This window comes from Phocoena sinus, chromosome 18 (genome assembly GCF_008692025.1).
Source record: "Phocoena sinus isolate mPhoSin1 chromosome 18, mPhoSin1.pri, whole genome shotgun sequence".
Classification (NCBI taxonomy): Eukaryota; Metazoa; Chordata; class Mammalia; order Artiodactyla; family Phocoenidae; genus Phocoena; species Phocoena sinus.
Window position 1 is genome coordinate 77,362,673 of NC_045780.1, and position 14,980 is coordinate 77,377,652.

A 14,980-nucleotide genomic window follows, 5' to 3' on the forward strand; every position below is an offset into this window, starting at 1 on the left:
GTCCTTTTGTGACTGCCTGATCTCACTTAGTGTAACGTCTGGAAGGTTCAGACATGCTGAAGCATGTGTCAGAATTCCCTTCCTTTTTGAGGCTGAATAATGTTCCTGTACTTTTCTAAGGTATTGTTTTCAAGTTTAGCTTTGTTTTCTTGGCTGGTAGGTTTCGGTGGTTAGAGTCAAGTTTAGAAGAAGCAGGTGGGCCCCTTGGCCACGGGGCTTCTGTACTTGGGTCTCTAAGATTGGTCCTCCCACTTCTGCGTGGCTCGCTGGTGGCCCCTCTCCTCTTGACGTGGGTCTTGCTTTCCGGCCGATGTTGACCACTCCCTGATAGAGTGGGTCCCTCGGTGCACTGTTTCTGACACACTGAGCCCAAGGTCTCATCCTGCCCCAGTCCCCCTCTGCTGAACCTCTCAATCTGAGAGAAGCCAATGGACAAAGGTATCGATCCAGTAAAAACCTGGAGCCAGTCCCCTGGGATCCTGCGGCGGGAGTTTGAGGGCCTTTAGCCACATCAGTAGTTTGAACTGATCCCAAAGACGGGCTCGCTTGAGGCTCACTAGCTGCTCTGAGCTTCTCTTCTGCACTGGGTGGGAGCTGTCAGGATGCTGTAACCTGACACCCAGGAGGAGGAGGGGGTCCCAGAAGCAGCCCCCTGCCAGGGATGGCATCAGGTGTTGGCATAAAGAGCCTCCGGGATGCCTGCACCCATCTTGCTGTGGGTTTTTTTTTTCTTTTTTAAGTTAGTGGTGCTAAATACGTCTCTTTAACTCATACTCATTCCTCTGCAATTGTGAATCGCAGGGTTGAAACGAGTGAGCAGCAGGGAAGCCGAGGGGCCAGCCAGAGGGTCAGAGTCCCAGACAGAAAGTCAGCAGAGGTGACTCTTGCCGCCTCTGCTGTGCTCGTGATGGGAGGGCAGGCACAGGCGCCGTGGAAGGCTCCTAAGGAAGGAGCGCTTGCTCTTCTGCGAGCCAGAGCCCTGTGAGCTCCAGGGTTACGGTCCTGGGAGCCCAGTATCCAGTGCAGGTCCAGCGTGGGAGCTGGGCTCTGACTCACGGCCCAGACAGACGCCAGCAGGAGGGAAGCAAGCTGGGAAGACGGGAGTCCTGGTCAGAACTGGCACGCAGTGTCTGGGGACTTTCTGTTCAGAATCCCAGCACGAATCACGCTGCTCAGGGGCCAAAGGCACAGCCCAGAGAAACGCGCACCTGCGGCCACTGACGCAGGCTGCTCTCACTCTCCACTCGATTTGAACTGCTGCGTGAAAACTACTGGGGTAGATAGACGATGACGGCTCGTCTGCAAAGTCAAACTAATGCAAAATATGCTTCCTCCGCAAGACAGAGTGCCAGCTGTCTCCTGGCGGCATTCGGCCAGTGAGGTCTGCAGGCTGAGCTGGACTCTTCCCTCAGAGCAGAGGAGGTTGGCCAGTGGCCGCCTTTGTACTTCTGGAAACCCTGTCGAGGGTGAGAATGTGGAAAGTGGACCAGTGACCAAACCGATGGAACGGGGGGAGGTCATTCAAACCCCTGCTTATCAGGCAAGGTGATAACTGAACTTGGCCCCGTGATGCCCTCCCTACTGGGCCCGGGATCGCGAGGCTTCTGGGGGAAGGGGGCTTCACTGGGAAGTCACCCTCCCCTGGAAACGCCGATCGCTGACACAGAGTCCACAGAAAGCACGTCAGACGCTGCTCTGAGATCCTGGCTAGAGTCGGAAGAGCTGAGCCAGAGCGGCGCTGGGCAGACTGTGTTTGATTCCACAGATTCAGCCTCTACAGGCCTGGCGGGGCCTGGGACTCTGCATTTCTATCCCACTCCCAGGTGACGAGCTACTGCTGGTCCAGAGACCACAGTTTGGGTAGCAAGTCTTAGTTGTCTCTAGGGCCTTGTGATTCTGTTTGCCCTTTGAACAGTCACCTCCTCACCATCAAAAGAACGTACACCCAGGCTTGTTTCCCCGAAAATGTCCCGCCAATCTTCTAAAATGCTGCAAAAAACCACGCTCCACTCGCTCGCTCGCACAGGCAATTTTTGGAAAGCTAGAGATAAGAGAAAGATCGTTTTCATCTGCTGTTCTCTGGAAGGGTTAAGGAATTTCTCTCTTTGCAAAGCATTTTATCTTTTGACATGTTGGGCTGGCTGAGGCCTCCCGGGGTCGTGTCCTGCCTGAGAGCAAGTCTGACCCTGAGCGTTGCAAAAACAGCCTGTTTGGGCAGGGAAGGGGCCGGGAGAAGGGGCATCGTGGCCTATTTCACGAAAGCATATTTATCCCCATAAAAAAAACGGGTCTCCTTAACACCATCAGCTTTAGGTCGTCACTATTTGAACAGTTTAACCCAAAGGGTGTACGTAGCGATCAGAAATCAACACATTTCAGAGTAACTGTTTAGAGCTAAGTGTTAGACACAGAAAACTCTCCTGCGTCATGGAGAGTTTACTTGAAGGCTGTTTCCTGTTGAAACGAAATCGGAAGCACACTGCCTCCACCCACTTCTCTCTCTGAGTTGTTCAAGGAGCTCTGTCCCTCGTGGAATGACACTTGATTTTCCCCAGTGATGGTCAGTCGTGCGTTTGACTGTCTCTGGTTAAAGCATCTACCGAACGGAGTCCTTTGGAAAATTCCATGTAGGGCAAGCGTATATTAGAGATAAGAGCAAAGATTACGTAGGCAGACCTATTAGGCAAATGTCTACAAAGGAAATCATTTCGGAAGATTAGTGAATGGAGGTAGTGAACCCTTGATTTGCACAATGACCGAGGTCCCTCCTGTAGACTTCAATCACGTGGGCCCTTTGTGCATCTTTATTTCCCCTTGGGACACTGTGTTCCTGGTTTCCTGTCTCCTTCAAGGTACAGAATTTGTACTTTGCATGTGGTGGTTGAGGGGCAGGTGTCCCCTCCCAGAACTTCATTCTGACTGTGACCTTGGGTGAGATCTTCAGGTCCTCCTCTGCGGAATGAGTTTGTAATCCTCCCTCAGCTAGATGCTAAAAGGCCTAAATCCCATAAGGTGCGTAAAGCACCGCATGCAGTGCCTGGTGCAGAATAAACACCCCTACAGGTGCCGTGATTGCTGTTCTCTCCCCTGAACTCAATGATCCCTTGAACTTGACCAGGTCCCTCCTTGCCGCTCTCCCTGGTGACAGCCCCCCTGCGTCCCTGAGTCGTGGAGCCTTGGCACGTAACTCCAAAGGCTTTTCGGTGGAGAGATGTGCCTTCAGTGTCTCTCTCCATCCGCATATGGCAGGCCCCAGGTGTGTCTTAGGTAGGCTGTTCGTGGACATGAGTTACTGGAGTTTTCACTGACCCCGGTTTGCATGGGCCCCTTCTCGGGTTCCTGTGGCCTCCACGACAGGGGTTCCACAGAGACTCGGGCTCTTCCTCAGGCCCGGCTTCTCCCACTCTGTCCCAGACTGCGTCCAGCTGCCTCCTTAGTGATCCTGATTCTTTTGGGTCATGTCCAGGGGGCTCCATCTACATCCAGCGTCTTGATTCCTAATCTGTTCATCAACGTGGCAACAAGAGGATAACACGGTCTTAGCTTGACTGTTGGGTTATTGCTGAAAAATCAGTGAAAGTCACAGCCTCCGATGGCAGCTCGTAAGCCAGCTGTGCCCAAAAGAGCCTGACCGTGGGTAGATAACAAGCTTGGGTTGGAGGTAAAGCCCTGTTCAGTGTAGACCCCTTTTGTGCCCAGAAGCTTAAAGCAACATTCACTTAGTCACTTGTAGAGACTCAGCTTCAGACACCTGTGCCCTTTCCAACACACGTGCGTTCACCCCCGCCTACATCTGCTGCCTCCCAACCTGGGTGGCCCTCTCCCCAGGGACCCCTGTTTCAGCCACTTTGATGGGTTGTCACCTGGAGGGTTCCTGGCATCCACATCTCGACTTCACCAGCCACTCTACATGGGTCAGTTCACTGCCCCCCACTGGCTGGCTTCCGTCCACATGTTCAGGTCCTCACCCCACCTCCCACCCAGGGCTCAGCACACACAGTCACCTTCTCTGCGTAGTGAAGACAGCTTCTCCCCACATCGCTGACCACACTGGATCCCATCCAGAAAACAACTGTTACATCACCACTGCCACCCAGCCAGCCATCCTGGCCCGTCCATCTCAGGGTCAGAAGGGCCCTACGTTTTACATTCGATTCTTGCCATTAAGAGAGAAAGAACTGAGAGTGCCTTAGAGTGGCCCCTCTCAAATGGCACCAGGTGTTTGTTTTTATTTTTTATTGAACATCATAGTTGATTTTTTTACACACATACATATACCTATTCTTTTTCAGATTCTTTTCCCATATAGGTTATTACAGAATATTGAGTAGAGTTCCCTGTGCTATACAGCTGGTCCTTGTCAATTATCTAATTTTTAAGCTCATGTCTCTTTATAATGTTGAGCTGGAGATGGGGTGTTGGAATGAAAAACAAAGAAATCCAGCTTGAAGTAGTTTGCTTTTGTTGTTTCAAGAGAGGAATTCATTCTGTGGGTGTCACTGAAGCGTTAAAGTCCCCCAGCAGCCCTAGAGAAATAGTTCCCCTGCTGTGACCCACACCCAGCTAATTTTGTTTTTATCATTAGTTAAGGCACTGGTTCCGAGGGAAGTTTTAGCCCTTGGACGTCATCTTTTAAATATTTATCCTTTAAAACAAAATTGTGAACATAAACAGCTTTTCGTGGTCACATACACAAAATTATTATTTTCCCATAGACTTAGTAAAGTCTAAATAGATTTTTATAACATTTTCCTAAAATTTTACTTATGAAACAGCATCAGTATTTTATTTTTCTTTTGTTTGTTCTTTTTTTTTTTTTTGCGGTACGCGGGCCTCTCACTGTTGTGGCCTCTCCCGTTGCGGAGCACAGGCTCCGGACGCGCAGGCTCAGCGGCCATGGCTCACGGGCCCAGCCGCTCCGCAGCATGTGGGATCCTCCCGGACTGGGGCACGAACCCGTGTCCCCTGCATCGCCAGGCGGACTCTCAACCACTGCGCCACCAGGGAAACCCAGCGTCAGTATTTTAAATGATTGTTAGGTGATGGTAGAATGCTAAACTATAGATCATGTTCCATAAACCGCCTTAATCTAGACTAATAATTGTGACTTTGTCTTCAGTAAACTATAGGTAAGAAGTGTTCAGTTAATATGGATAGTCTGAAAAAGTTAATCAGAAGATACTTCATCTGCTTAAGAAAACAAATCTCCTTCAGACACTTCTGAAGCACTCATTTACCTGCACAAAATAATTTGTTCCTGATGAGTGTTATCAGTTTGTTTAAACCACCCCGAAGAACCTCTGTCTGAGGGCCATGACTTCTTAGCTGGATTGTTGACTTGTTTCTTTTTTAAAAAAAAAAAAAGTAAAATTTTGTTTCTCTTTTCAAAATTCCTCAAATCAGATATTTTTTCCTGTTCAATCTAATCCTTACACGTTAAATAAAACTAGTCCAAATTTTCAGTCTGGTTTGACATTGAGGAAGAGCCAAACTAGGCTGATCAAGTTCAGTGGAACAAATGAGGTATAAGCGGAGACTTGCCTGTTAAGCATTTTATTATCTTTTTTCTATTTCATTCCTTTCTTTCATGAAATATGAAAATAAAACACTGGGCTTTCAGAAGAAATTGAAGGTGCAGATATATAGTTCAACATGCTAACAGCATGTTTAATTCAATGATTGTACCATATGAAAGATGATATAAAAGGAAATTTTCCTTGTGAAGGGGTCATCCTTAGGTGTCAAAGCTCAGAGGCAGGTAAGACCTTAGGGATCAACTAGTCCAGACTCTTCCTCAAGGCAAATTTGGGTCCCAGAGAGGTACAGACACCGGCCTGTAACCACACAGCCAGCTCCTGGTAGAATTGTGAACCCAAGCCCTAGTCAGGTGCCAGCCTTGATAAACTAATGCTGTCACCTAATTTCACTGATTAAGTCATTTTATATGTTAGATCATTTTTTTGAGTAAATTACATGATTCACTATTTTTAAAGGCTTGTTTTGGAAATGGTGAACAAAACAGTCTACCAAGTCAAACCCATTGATCATCATAGAACCATATCATGCAACAAAGCTCCTACTTCATTGAGATCCCATACTATGGCAAAGATAAATTCTTCTATTTTAGCCCAGTGTGTTTAAAGTCCATAACCAGGTGAAGAGATTAAAAAAACATGCTCATCTGAACAAGATGCGTAAGTAAATTAAATGGAGGAAGTCTAGACCTTTGAACAAGTCGATTGTAACATTACTTCAATCCCTGGGGTATTTGATTTTTTAAACGCTGGTGGTTTGAAAGCCATACTAAATTTAAAGGAGTGTAAGGCACCACATTAACTCTTTCATCACTCTGTACACCTCCAAGAACAATCCCCCATCACTAACATCACCTGGAGTTCACCTGAGTTTTGATTTCTTAAAGTTAGAAAGACTAAATTCTTAAGAATACCTAACTTAGAGAATCCAGAAAGCTGAGATGAGACTCCTGACATACCGAAGGCTTTCTTTTTTTTTTTTTTTTTTATGCTTTTTTGGTTTTTGGCTGCGAGGCATGTGGGATCTTAGCTCCCCGACCAGGGATCAAACCCACACCCCCTGCATTGGAAGGCAAAGTCCCAACCACTGGACTGCCAGGGGAGTCCCCCGAAGGCTTTCTTAAAAGTCCTAGACAATAATGGAACCACTAGGAAGGGGCACGGTGGGAATTCATGGTTCTGAAGAGAGAATACACAGAAAATAATCAACAAGAGGCAGAAGATGTGGTATTTGGAGGGTAGGCGACCTCAGTGTCCCTGGATGCTGCAAAAAAAACCTGCCCTCTTGTCCGTATGCCTGATTATCTTATATATTTCTTATAGTTCTTTTGTAGCCATCATCTCCTTTAATCCTCACGGCAGCCTTGTAAATAGACGGAACAGGTGCTGTCATCTTATTTACCGCTGAAGCGAAGGGGAGCCAGAGGGATTCAGTAACATGCTAATAACGTCACTAGGTTGTGACAGAGCTGGTGTTGGATCCCTCCTTTTTCCTGAAGGGTTTGTCCCGAGCAGATTATTCCAGATTCATGCAGCTCCGTGGACGTATCCATGTGCTATTCCCAATCACCCACTAAAGAAAGAAAGGACTATTACAACCACCATGATGTTGGTAGGAAAAGAGAGCAAAGTGCATAATTCCATAGCGGCTAGAGGAGGAATCTTTAAAACGCACCGAACTATATCTTATGAAGCCGGCTGTTCATCTCTTACTGGCAAAGCCAAGGGTGGCAGATGCACTAAGTATATTGCTTCAACACGGTATGCATTTTATTTTTCTTTAAATACGAAGTGCTCCTTTTTCAAATCTGAGGAGCCCTGTAAGAATTTTCTTGTGAAACGGGATGGATGCTGTGTTTTACCATGAAAGATTTCAAGGCTCTCCGCGGCCCCTTTAACTGCGGGTGACACTTGATTTTGTTTTGCAAAAGCCCCTCTTACGGCTGCTTGACTTCATCTCAAGCAAGCTAAATAAAGGAATTTTCATTATTATAACGGTCACTAAGCAGACAACTGGCGTGTCAGCGTTTAGAAGGGGATGCAGTGTTAGGGCAAGGGTGGAAAGATACTGCTGTAACTCGATGTTTTACTTGAGTGGCTTCATTGTGGACGTGGGTGGCAAGTTGGAATGAAGCTGGGGGGTGGGGGGAGGAACAGTACAACACAGAGCCCTTCTCAGCCACAGTGCCAGCTTGATTGGGCCAAATCCCCTGAAATCTATTGAGACTCCCCATCTGTTTGTTCACAATTCGTCTGAGCAACTCTGAAAACTGCCTGAAACCTCCTCGGGCCAGTATTTCTGGGATTCTCTTATGGTTCAAAGCAAAGTGCATCTCTTTATTTGCCCAGGTTTCCAGTACTAGCTGTCCACCTCCCTCCTGAAACGCTGCTCTGAGCCACGTGCTTCTGTTTGATCCATTGTAGATGCTGTACCGTATAGGTACCATAGAGCTGGGTGACTTGGCCGAGTTCCTTTGAATTGAAGACCTCCTGTTTGGTGCAATTAGTTTCCAGAACAGCAATTAAGAAGAGTTTTCTCCCAGGAACTGGCAGCAAGGTTTCCTGTCCTGGCCTATTTCGGCTGACTGATTCTTCCCTACATAGTCCGGTAATCAGGCTGTTAGGCTGTTTTTGAGTCTTCGCTGCCTGCATTCCTCTACCTTGTGTCTTACACCTTCTGCACTTCTACGTAAAATAGCTACTCACCAAAATGCTATTTCAGTAGTCTGTGGGCGTTCAGGTTCTCTTGGGGTCAGTGATAATTTTTTCTTTCCATATAGCTTTTTAGAAAAGGAAATGTACTGCTACTCTTTTCTTCTAGAAAGATCCCAAAGCTCTTAAATCATCCTCCAAGATCCACTTGAACATTGTATATTGGACCTAAAATACACCTATAAAACCGTGTGATAATGCCAGGCAGTAACGAAGTTAAAATTGCTGCCATTAGACAGTTGGCCTATCAATCAGTATATAGTTCCCAGTTCCTTTGAGACTCATTGTCAAAGTGATGACAAGAACAAGATAACTTGAGAGATAGCAGACCTACCCAGAATCTCCATAATTTCGGCAGCAAGTTTCCATCTTCCTCATTTCAGAGATTTCCATGTTGTTGAAAAGAAGGGCAAGTCATAATTTTCCCTGCTTGTCAATAGTGGGCAAGGCCACCACAGAATTGGAGCTATCGGGCAATCTGCCGGGGTCGGCTGCCTTGAGCCACGAAAACTCAGGCCCGACCCTCATTCATCAGCCCTGACTGGGGTGGTGATGAGAGGGTGGGCGGGGTGTTCCGGCAGACCCCGACAGCTCTCAGATGCAGATCATTTACAACCACAGAGCCCTGTTTCTAAGACTAAGGGCGTAGGAGGAATGAGGCAATACCGCAAAAACGAATTCAGGACAACCAGCAGAAGAATTTGATGTCTTCCATTTACCCTTTGCAATGTTTGTATTTCCCTGATTACTGGGGAGGCCAGGCACGTTTGTGTGTATTTATTGGCCGTTTGGATATTATCTCCTGTGATCACAGGTTTGAGAATTGTGCCTGATTTTCTCCTGAATGTCTATATTGGTACTGACTTGGAGCCCTTTATTCTAAATACAAGCCCCTGTTTGGTTACATGTGTTAGAAATACTTTGTTTCACTCTGTGGCTTACTTGTTCTCGCTCTTAATGAAGTCCTTGGATGAGCTGGCACTTCAAAGTTTAATGTAGTCCAGTTTCTCCATCTTTTTATGGTTAGTGCTTTCCCAAACTCGTTAACCCTAAAAGCTTACTAGAGATGCAATCACGTTATCTGCAAATGATGGCTTCACAACTTCCTTTTTAGTCCTTATATCTTTTCTTTCTTTCTTTTTTCTTGCTTTATTGTACTGTCTAGAATATATTAGCAATATCAAGCCAGGAAGTGCTTTTTAACCCCCAGCGTATTATGTATACTTCACCAGTAGGCTTTGAGATGGATGTTAGAACCCACACAAGCTGTTTTCAGAACCCAAGCTCACCTTTAAAATTATATGATCCCTTTTTCTTGTCTTATTGCCATGGCTAGGACTTCCAAAACTATGTTGAATAAAAGTGGCAAGAGTGGGCATCCTTGTCTTGTTCCTGATCTTAGAGAAAATGCTTTCAGCTTTTCACCATTGAGTATGATGTTAGCTGTGGGTTTGTCATATATGGCCATTATTATGTTGAGGTATGTTCCCTCTAGGCCTACTTTCTGGAGAGTTTTTATCATAAATGGGTGTTGAATTTTATCAAAAGCTTTTTCTGCATCTATTGAGATGATCATATGGTTTTTATTCTTTAATTTGTTAATGTGGTGTATCACATTGATTGATTTGCAGATATTGGAAAGTCCTTGCATCCCTTTGATAAATCCCACTTGCTCATGGTGTATGATCCTTTCACTGTATTGCTGGAGTTTGTTTGCTAGTATTTTGTTGAGGATTTTTGCATCTATGTTCACTGGTGATACTGGCCTGTGGTTTTCTTTTTTTGCTATATCGTTGTCTGGTTTTGGTATCAGGGTGATGGTAGCCTCATAGAATGAGTTCAGAAGTAGTCCTTCCTCTGCAAATTTTTGGAATAGTTTCGGAAGGATAGGTTCTAAATGCTTGTTAGAATTCACCTGTAAAGCCGTCCGGTCCTGGACTTTTGTTTGCTGGGAGTTTTTAAATTACGGATTCAATTTCAGTACTGGTTATTGGTCTGTCCATACTTTCTATTTCTTCCTGCCTCAGTCTTAGGAGATTGTACCTTTCTAAGAATTTGTCCATTTCTTCTAGGTTGTCCATTTTATTGACCTATGTATAACTGAATCACTTTGCTGTATACCTGAAACTAACACAACATTATAAATCAACTGCATTTCAATAAAAAAATTTTTTTAATAAGATAAAAAATAAAATTGTATGATACCCAAAATAGCTTACTGGACTATCATACGATAGAAAATACCATAGGAAACCACTTTCCAAGCCCACCTCGCCTTTAATCAGGTTTAGATCAGAGATTCAAATACAGAGAGAAGTGACCTAGGGACAGGGTGATAGTGACAACACCACAAACCAATGCTGTCACTACCGTTGTGAAATAAGCATGACAACTCCCTCTACATGGTGCTTTCTCACGTAGCACTGTTTCCTCTTCTCTCCTCTGTCCTCCTGAGTCTGAATGTTGACTGTGGAATGTTGAATGTTGATGATGTCCCTAAGAAGGCAAGCACTGGCAGACAGAAGGAGAAGGCAAGAAAAGTTGGGCTCACAGAGATGTGTATCTGTCCAGTCTTCTGATCTGTTCACTTTTAATAGAAGAATCCGTTTTTATGTTTGGACCATGTTTTGCCATCCTTAGGAGTGACGTTCTGAAAGGTGAGCAGTGACTCCCCCAGCATCACCTGGTTTCCTGTGTGGCTGGCCTGGAGCGTGTTTGTCACATCAGCAGTGTTCTCAAATGTGTACTTACTTCCAGCAACGGTAAAGTCTAACACGGTGATACTTCCAGAAGCCCAAATTCCATTGGTAGTTATGTAAGTCCTGTCTCTGAGCCAGCAAGAAAGTGTCTGTGAGAGGTTCCAGTGTCCTCGCAGGACCCAACAGGGCTTGCTTCTGGAAAGGATGTGTTCCACCAACTGAAAGAGGTAGAAGGTAGAGGAGCTTGTAGTTATGCCAAAGGTCTACCCATCACCCTAAGAAATTGTTTTGAGAGTCAAAGAAAACCCCCCGCTCTGCACCAGCCGTGCCCACATTCCACCTCTGATTTGTGACCACTCCAGGGGTGTGGCTGCCATTTGATGGTTCCTACTTCTGTAACTTGGAACTGTGTCTCTATGGCAACCCTCCATGTCCTTCTTCTTTGGCCCCATCTGTGGGCAGAAATGTCCTTCACGTCATCCAGAAAGATAACTATTTTTTGTTAATAAGATCCTCTCTGCACTTAGAAGACACGATGACTCTCCACACCCTGTTGCAGCCCTGATCCCCATCCCACGTCCAGCCTGCATGGCTGAGCCCAGGTCCTCCTGATGGGCTTGCAGTGAAACTGGGAACAGCTGAGCCTCCTCCCTTCCTGAGAGGGTGCGTGTTCTTGCACCTGCGCACATGTTGGGTCCTCTGTCTCCGCACCTGTCTCTTTTCTAACTCTCTGCGTAGGGAGCAGTGTTTGGAAGCACTTTTCTTCCTCTCCAAACATTTCCCAACTTCTCTAGGATGGGTTGTGACTGAAGTGTCCCAGACAGAACACGCCCCGCTGGTGACAGCGTGGCTTCCCTGAGTGGAGGGAAGGATACCCACGTCTGAGCAGTGCCTGCCTTTTCCTGGAGAGCCTCATCACCTGCTCCCGTGTGGCATTGGCACAGCCCTCTGCACTTTTCTACTCGTGCTCCTCTAAGGGAGACTTGTCATAATGATTCTGAGGCCTCTCAACAAATGAATTTCAACTTCTTTTCGTTTTCTCACTCCTCTGTTTTTTTTTTCCTTTTTTTTTAACTGTTTATTTTATATTGGAGTATAGTTGATTAACCATGTTGTGTTAGTTTCAGGTGTACAGCAAAGTGATTCAGTTATACATATACATGTGTCTATTCGTTTTCTAATTCTTTTCCCATTTAGGTTATTACAGAACACCGAGCAGAGTTCCTTGTGCTATAGGGTAGGTCCTTGTCGGTTATCCCTTTCAGATATAGCAGTGTGTACATGTCAGTCTCAAACTCCTAGTCTATCCCTCCCCCCGCCCCACCCTTCCCTCCTGGTAACCGTAAATTCTTTTTCTAAGTCTGCGCGTCTGTTTCTGTTCTATAAATAAATTCATTTGTATCATTTTTTTTAGATTCCACGTATAAATGGTCTCATACGGTATTTCTCTTTCTCTGTCTGACTTACTTCAGTCAGTATGACAGTCTCGAGGTCCATCCATGTCGCTGCAAATGGCATTATTTCATTCTTTTTGATGGCTGCGTAATATTCCGTTGTATACACGCACCGCATCTTCTTTCTCCCTTCGTCTGTCGATGGACACTTAGGTGGCTTCCACGTCCTGGCTACTGTAAACAGCGCCGCAGTGAACATTGGGGTGCATGAATCTTGACTTCTTGGTTTGTTTGTCTCAACCCTCCCCCCAACCCTCTGGGCCAGCCTGCTCCCTGATAGCCGTGGACACTCCAGTGAACGGGGGTGAGCTTCTCCCCAGTCCCCGGCACTTTCCCAGCTCCTGCCAACTGTGGATGACCCCTTCCGGGTCTGAATGTCACCCTCCCCTGCCTGGAGGATTCCACCTGCCCACGGAAGCCTCTGGCATATGGCACCCCTCTAGGCTGCTGAGATTTCCCACTGGGACATGATCACTCCCGTGTCTGAATTCCCTTGCCAGTTTTCTGTACGTTTATTAAGGCACTTAGACAGTCACATCTGCTTTGCCGTATAGTTGTGGTTACAAATAGTTAGGAAGACTTAATGCCGTCCAGGTCGTATCCAGACTTAGACCCTGGGCTAAGTGCCTTACATACCTTAGCTCACGTTACCTCCAGGGTCACTCGGTGAGGTATGAACTAATATATCCTCGTGTTACAGGCGGGGAAGCTGAGGCCTGGTAAGTTAGTGAGTGGTGGGGCCTGACTCCCACGCTCACTCCATCTCACCGCCCCCCTGGTCTGAACCTGCCGTGAGTTCAGAGTATGAGGAACTTGGCACGTTGAGTGTGTGTCCCCCAAGTGCCAAGTCCTGCCCGTAGGGGAGGTTAATAAATGCTTATGACACAGATACAGACCTCGTTTCTGTTTGGGGAGCTGAGTAGCATTTGCCATTAGGTTAAGCTGTGGGGTAGATCTTCCTGGGAGCCGGGCAGGGGCCATCACTGCAGACTTTGACATTCAGAGAGAGACCTAGCTTGTGAAGCACTTGTTCATTTGTGGTGTGTTTTTTTGTTTGCCAGGCACCCAGGCGTGGCCTGCATCTAAGCCTTTATGAGCATAATCGCCACATGCATGTCGGAACGTACTTGCGTCGTGTACCCCTGGTTCTGTTCCGAAGAACCACAGGGTCATGACCTGCGTGAGCAGGGAGGCCCATGGCCACGTTCTGTTCACGCGCGTTTTCGGTGTGAGTGGCATCCAGGTTTCACACTTGGGACCCGGTTCCCAAGCTGAGGAGCTTGTACCGTTTCCTTGTCCCCACGGCCACGGCTCCCTCCTTCGAGATGTTCATTAGCTAAACAGATTCGTTTCTTGCAGCGTAGATTTATAACCTGGGAAACTTGGGGAAATCTCCGTCCAGAATATTGTGGCGATGGTTAAGAAGATTTGGGTGCATCGCTTAAGAACAAATATTATGCAGCCAACATATTATGAATGTTTTGTTTATGAAGAGCTTCTAGTAGCATGAGGAAATGCTTAACGTTAAGAAAAATGAGAGTGCAAAATTCTACATAAAGCGTAATCTCAAAGATGTAGGGAGAAGTGCAAGGGAAAAGGCCACAGGAAAGATGCTGAAATGTCCTCTGCCCAGAACTGGGCCTCTCCGGCCTCCACAGGCCGATCCTGCATGAGCCCGTCCCTAAGACCTGTCCTCATTTGAGGGAGGAGAAAGGTAACCAGCCTGGGACCGAGGGACATGGACCATCCATCTGTCTGTCCCCTGCCTTGTGCTCACTTATATCATGCCCTGCAAAAGTAAGAACGTTGTTAACTCCTGTTAGCAATGCAGTCTGACTTTACCTGTACTCAGTTCCTTTTAAACTATCTTTCCACCTAGAGCTGATAGAAGTGAAAATAAAAACTAGGAAAGTTTCATATCTGTGTCTATTCCCCAGAGTTTAAAAAACAAAAATAAAACAAAAAATCTTTTTCTTTATTTTGGTCTCTTTGCTATTTCAAATTATTTCCTCCTCTACTCTGGGACATTGATATAGAGAATTAAAAGTTGACCGTTTCCTCTTTTCCTGGAAAATATTCGAATGACTCTTTTTGATAACATGTCTGATTGTGTGTCTCAAGCATAGCCAATTTCTTATGAACATGCAGGGAATTATAACAGCGCTACACTTGTGAAGTGGAAATATAATGGCACTATTCATGAAAAGGGAGGAATTCCGAGGGAAATGGGAGTGCATATCAAAATGAAGTTGAACAGTAGGTTTTTATAGGCTCCTTAAAAAAACACGCCGCATTTTTGGAGGACGGCAGAGGAAGCTGGGCTGCCCAGAGCCGCCCTCGGTCGAGGCCCGTCCTGCATTTTTATTCCTGAGCGCTGCAGTGAGCCAGCCCAGGGCTGGAGTGGAGTAAAGGGCTAAGCACACAACTGGTCCCTTTACTGGGGAAAATGGGGTCCCACTTTATCCACGTCAGGTTGTGCTGGAGGAATACAGGCGAGGGGCCTGGATGTCACCAGGCAGCGTCCACATCTGCAAAACAGCTTGTTGGGAGCTTCCTTCCTGAGGATGTTTGAAACATTTTA

General features: G+C 46.3%; 1 protein-coding gene across 2 annotated transcripts in view; it reads left to right on the forward strand.

The window, feature by feature from the left end:
- COL4A2 (collagen type IV alpha 2 chain) overlaps positions 1-14,980 on the forward strand; it is a 177,131-nt gene that overhangs the window by 19,736 nt on the left and 142,415 nt on the right. The gene's annotated exons all lie outside the window — the stretch shown is intronic.